Below are 5,611 nucleotides of genomic sequence, written 5' to 3'. Positions count from 1 at the left end.
TACAGTTGTGAGCCGATTCACTCCCATACACTTCTTGATTGTTGCACTGCCAACAAGAATGAGGGATACCCAGAGGCAGAGGCAAGCGGATTTCTGAGTTCGAGGCCAGCCTGGTCTACAAAGTGAGTTCCAGGACAGCTAGGGCTATACGGAGAAACCCTGTCTCGAAAAACCAAAAAGAAAAAACCAAAAAAAAAAAAAAAAAAAAAGAATGAGGGATACCCTCTGGGATAGGTTGCAAGAGAACTAAAAGGAGTGCGGGTCAAATTTGGTTCTTTTAGCTTGAAAGGTTGAAATGAGGGTAGTTAAGTTTTCTGCTCACATTGAGAGACAGCTCTGCAGTAAGAGGGCTTGCTGAACAACCATGAAAACTGAATCTGGATCCCAGCATCCACATAACAGGCTGAATGTCCCACACATGCCTGTGACCCCAACAGTGTGTGTCCTGGGGGGGGGGGTCGGGCCTGGAGATAGGGTCACTGGAGCTTGCTAACTTTTAGCTTAGCCATGAAAACGGCAAGCCCTTTGTTTAGGGAGAGGACTTCACAGGAACAGGCAGAGATGCCAAGGAGGTAGCCACAGGAAGCTTTAGCCTTCTATTGATGTGAGACTCAGAGACATTGGTGCTCTATATGTCAGAAGGCATGTGTTATGGTGAGACTGGTATTAAGGGCTCCTTGAGTGAGACATAATTAGAACATAGTGAAACAGGTTGGAATTTAATCTGTTTGGAATGTGGAGTGTTATTTCCCTGTAAGCAGTGACATGTGACTACAAGATCATTTTAGGATTTAGTATGCTCATGCTCTTGGGGCTTTTATGGAACTTCAAAGTCCAAGAATCCTCATGTGGGTTTTGTTTTTTTTTTTTTTTCTTTTCTGCCTTTATAATCAATGTTTTGTTATTTTCATTTCTTTGGGTTTTTTTTAGGACTGGGTTTCCCTGTGAAGCCCTGGATGTCCTAGAACTCATTCTGTAGACCAGGCTGGCCTGGATCTCAGTGCTGGGATTAAAGGCATGTGTTGCTGCCATCTGGCCTTGTCTTTGTGTGTGTGTGTGTGTGTGTGTGTGTGTGTGTGTGTGTGTGTTTTAATGTGTTTGAGTGTATGCATACATGTATGTGCACTCCATGAATGGAGGAGCCAATAGAAGACAGACGCAGTCCTGGATCCCCTTGAATTGTAGTTGCAGAAGATTGTGAGCCACCATATGAGTGTTGGGAGAATTTAGGTCTTCTATAAGAATATGTGTTCTTAGCCGGGCGTGGTGGTGCACACCTTTAATCCCAGCACTCGGGAGGCAAAGGCAGGCGGATTTCTGAGTTCAAGGCCAGCCTGGTCTACAAAGTGAGTTCCAGGACAGCCAGGACTACCCAGAGAAACCCTATCTCAAAAAACAAAAAAAACCAAACCAAAACAAAACAAAAGTATGTATTCTTGACTGCTGAGCCCTCTCTCTGATCCCTATTTCCCTTATTGCTCTGTTAGAGAACCTGGGTTTAGCTCCCAGATCTCACGACCATCTGTAACTCCAGTTTTAGGGTATCAGTTCCCCTCTTCTGACCTCTTTGGGCACTAGGCATATATGCATTGTATAGATGAGAACACTTTTACACATCAAAGATAGATAGATAGATAGATAGATAGATAGATAGATAGATAGATAGATAGATGAAATAACTAAGTCCCAGTTTGGGAAGCAGGAGGCTCAAGAATCCAAGGTTGTCAGCCAGTGTGGTACACACTTCTAATCTCAGTAATCGGGAGGCAGAGGCAGGTCCACAGCATGACTACAAGGATAGCTAGAGCTACACAAAAGGAACCCTGTCTCCAAAAAGAGTCCAAGCTAGTCATCAGCTATAAAGTGAGCCTGTATTCCATGGGACCCTGTCACAAGAAAGAACCCTTACTTTTGTAACGAAGGCTAAATGCAGCCACAGAGGTGCAGCAACATGGGAAGGAAAGGGTTGTTTGTTTTGTTCTGTTTGTTTTTGATGACGTTTAATTCCTGCCTCGACCTCCCAAGTTCTGGGACTAGACAACCCTCCAGTGCCCTCTGTCCTGCAGCTTTCATAGCCGGGGTCTGCCACTGACGAGGAAACAGTTGAAGCAGGGGCAGTGCCTAAAAGCATTGATCTCTGTGTTTGGCGAAGACACAGCTAAGAAAAGGACTGACAGATGGCTACTAAATTTGGCTCTAGCAGTGATGCGTGGGGCGTGTTTGAGGAGGGGAGGTTAACAAGTGACACATTTAGGAGATGCCCTTAGCGGTGGATCAAGAAGGAGAGAGTGCCAGAGTGGTCTGGAAAGCAATCAGCACAAGCTAGCCTGGTCTACAGCGTGAGTTCCGGGCCAGCCTGGTCTACACAGAGAAACCCTGTCTCAGAAAACCAAATCCAAAACAAGCTGGTGCTGGAGGCCCAGTGAGAGGCAGAAGTAGGCAGATCTCTGGGTGCCAGGCCAGGGCTATGCTACACAGAGAAACCCTGTCTCAAAAAACAAACAAACAAAATAAGAGGAAAACAAAACTTCTTTCATAACTTCTGCCACCATACCCTGCTTACGATACTATTTTAAGAGCCAAGCCTTTATGGTACCAGAGAGGGAGAGGCAGAGGCAGGATCTCCAAGTTCAAGGCCAGCCTGGTCCACATAGTCAGTTCCAGGACAGCCAGCACTACATAGTGAGATCCAGTCTTACCACACACACACACACACACACACACACACACACACAATAAATAATAATAATAACTTTAAAAACCACTCCATTCCATAATCCATCATGCTTCTCTCAATAACCAAGGAGTTAAGAGGAAAATAAGCAGTTGTTATGTTCTTCATGACTTCTCTTCTAACTTAGCAACTGTTCAGTTTTCTCTAGAGCCAACTGCTTTTTCAAGTATTCAAGCTGTCATTTGTAGTTTAGAGCCAGCTCACCCTGGTGCCCTCTCTTCCCAGGACCCGAGGCATGGGCTCTCGCGTTTTATGAACACCACATTTTTTTCAACATTTATTACTTTTGTTGTTGTTGTTTCAAGACTGCTCTTCTGTGATCTCTGGCTGCCCTGGAACTTGCTTTGTAGACCAGGCTGCCCTTGAACTCAGGGACTTGCCTGCCTCTGCCCTCAGAGTGCTGGGATTAAAGTGTGCTGTCATACCCAGTTTACATTTACTTATTTTATCTGTGTATATATGTGCATGTGTGGCTGTATGCATGAACCCACATGTGGATGAAAGTCAGAGAACAAGCTCAGGGAGTCGGTTCCCACCATCATTTGGTGCCTGGGGATTGAACTTGAGTTCTCAGGCGTGGTAGCGATACCTCTTCCCATTGAGTCATCTTGCCTGACTCTGAACAAATAGTCTTCCTACTCCTTACAATTCAAAACACTGGGAGCAGGTGGTAATTACTCTTCGTCGCTCAAAGGATGTCCAGTTGATGGGGGTAGCCCTCTATAATCCCAACATCCATGCAGGAGACAGGATGGGAAGAGTCCAGGCTAGACATGAAGGATCCTTTATGCTACTGGGGTTGACACAGACATGGGTGATCAAAGCCCAGAGGGAGGGTATTTTGGTAAGATTGCTGAAAACACTAACCAATTACCTGAAGAGGCTACCGGAAGAGGGATGTTGTTGAGTTTTATGGAAATACTGAGGGTACCCCGGACGGGAGACATCTACTTTTAGGGGTTAGGTTTATCATGAGAAAAGGTCACTCTTCAGCTGCCTACATGCCTTCACCTAAGGCTTTGCCTACGAAGATCTTTATACCATCCTCCAAGTCCTCTGAGTGTTGCCTGCATTTGTTGCAGGGATAAATTTACCCAGACAGGTGGAAGAGTCATGACTTAAGAGTTGGAAACAGCTGCCGAGTCCCTGGCACCTCCGATCGTTTTAGAGACCATTCCCTTACCAGGCATTAGCCAGCTTTAAAACAGCCTCTGAGGGCAAATCATCATTTGGTGCCAACCATTGAAGCTTAAAGAGTAAGACCAATCCTTAAAAAAAAAAGAGTAGTAAGACCAAGTGGTTTTTTGTTTGTCTGTTTGTTTTATCATTTTTTATTTTATTTTATTTTATTAAAGTTTTTTGAGACTAGCCTGGTTTTGAACTGAGATCCTCCTACTTCTGTCTTCAGAGTGCTGGGATTAAAAGTGGCCTCTGTCACTGGCTGAAAGATTAATATTAAAGAGATTCCAGTCTTTCCCAGAAATGTTGGCACGGACCTTTACTGGGAGACAGAGGCTGACAGATCTGAGTTTAAAGGAAGCCTGGTCAACAAAGGGAATTCCAGGACAGCCAGGGCTGTGTAGATAACATACAGAACGAAACAAACCACCAGACTCTCGGCACCTTTTCTGTTACGGACTCTGAGATTGCTTTCTTAGGTGTCCCAATGGGACTCATAGTAGGTCTTTTTTTTTTTTTTTTTTTTAAGTCAGGTGGTAGGAGTGATTTCTAACCCTTAAGAAGATTGTCCTGCCGGGTGGTGGTGGCACACGCCTTTAATCCCAGCACTCAGGAGGCAGAGGCAGGCGGATTTCTGAGTTTGAGGCAGGCCTGGTCTACAGAGTGAGGTCCAGGACAGCCAGGGCTACACAGAGAAACCCTGACTCAGAAAAAAACAAACAAAACAAACAAACAAAAAGATTGTCCTAGTAAAGCTCTCATCTCCATCCAGAAGCATGGAAAGCTGAAGACTAATTTGGGGCATGGGGAAACCAGTGTTATTTCCTACACATTGGTCAGGTTAAAGAGTGGATTTAAGGTTTTTGTTAGCCGTCTACCCTGCATAGTGGCACTGCCCTATACTGCTGGGGGTAGGGAGGAGTGCTGGTGTAACCAAACACTGGGCAGGTACTAAAGCCACAGCAGCGGGATATGGGGTGATGGTGTAGCACAGGCTAATCCAGTGATTCTTTTCATTTGTTTGTTTCTGTTTCTTTTCTTTTTTTTTTTTTTTTTCCTAGACAGGGTTTCTCTGTGTAACATCTTTGGCTGTCCTAGACTCTTTTAGACCAGGCTGGCCTGCAACTCACAGAGATCCACCCGCTTCTGCTTCCGTAGTGCTGGGATTAAAGGTGTGCACCACCACAGCCAGCAGCTTCTTTAACTTTTAAAAAGATTTGAAAAACTGTGTGCACGTGTTTTGTCTGAAGGTTCACTCTGGGGTGCCTGGTGCTCCTGGATTTGGGACCCTGTGGCTTCTCTGGAAGAGCAGCCAGTGATATTAACCTCTGAGTGATTCCCCAGCCATTGCCGCCTGTCTTAGTCAGGGTTTCGATTCCTGCACAAAGATCATGACCAAGAGGCAAGTTGGGGAGGAAAGGGTTTATTTGGCTTACACTTCCACACTGCTGTTCATCACTGAACGAAGTCAAAACTGGAACTCAAGCAGATCAGAAAGCAGGAGCTGATGCAGAGGCCATGGAAGGATGTTCTTTACTGGCTTGCTTCCCCTGGCTTGCTCAGCCTGCTCTCTTATAGAACCCAAGACTACCAGCCCAGGGATTGTCCCACCCACAAGGGGCCTTTCCCCCTTGATCACTAATTGAGAAAATACCTTACAGCTGGATATGATGTAGGCATTTCCTCAACTAAAGCTCC

This window comes from Mus pahari, chromosome 14 (assembly GCF_900095145.1).
Source record: "Mus pahari chromosome 14, PAHARI_EIJ_v1.1, whole genome shotgun sequence".
NCBI classification, from domain to species: domain Eukaryota; kingdom Metazoa; phylum Chordata; class Mammalia; order Rodentia; family Muridae; genus Mus; species Mus pahari.
The sequence above is the reverse complement of the archived record's forward strand: the minus strand, read 5'-3'. Positions refer to the sequence as shown.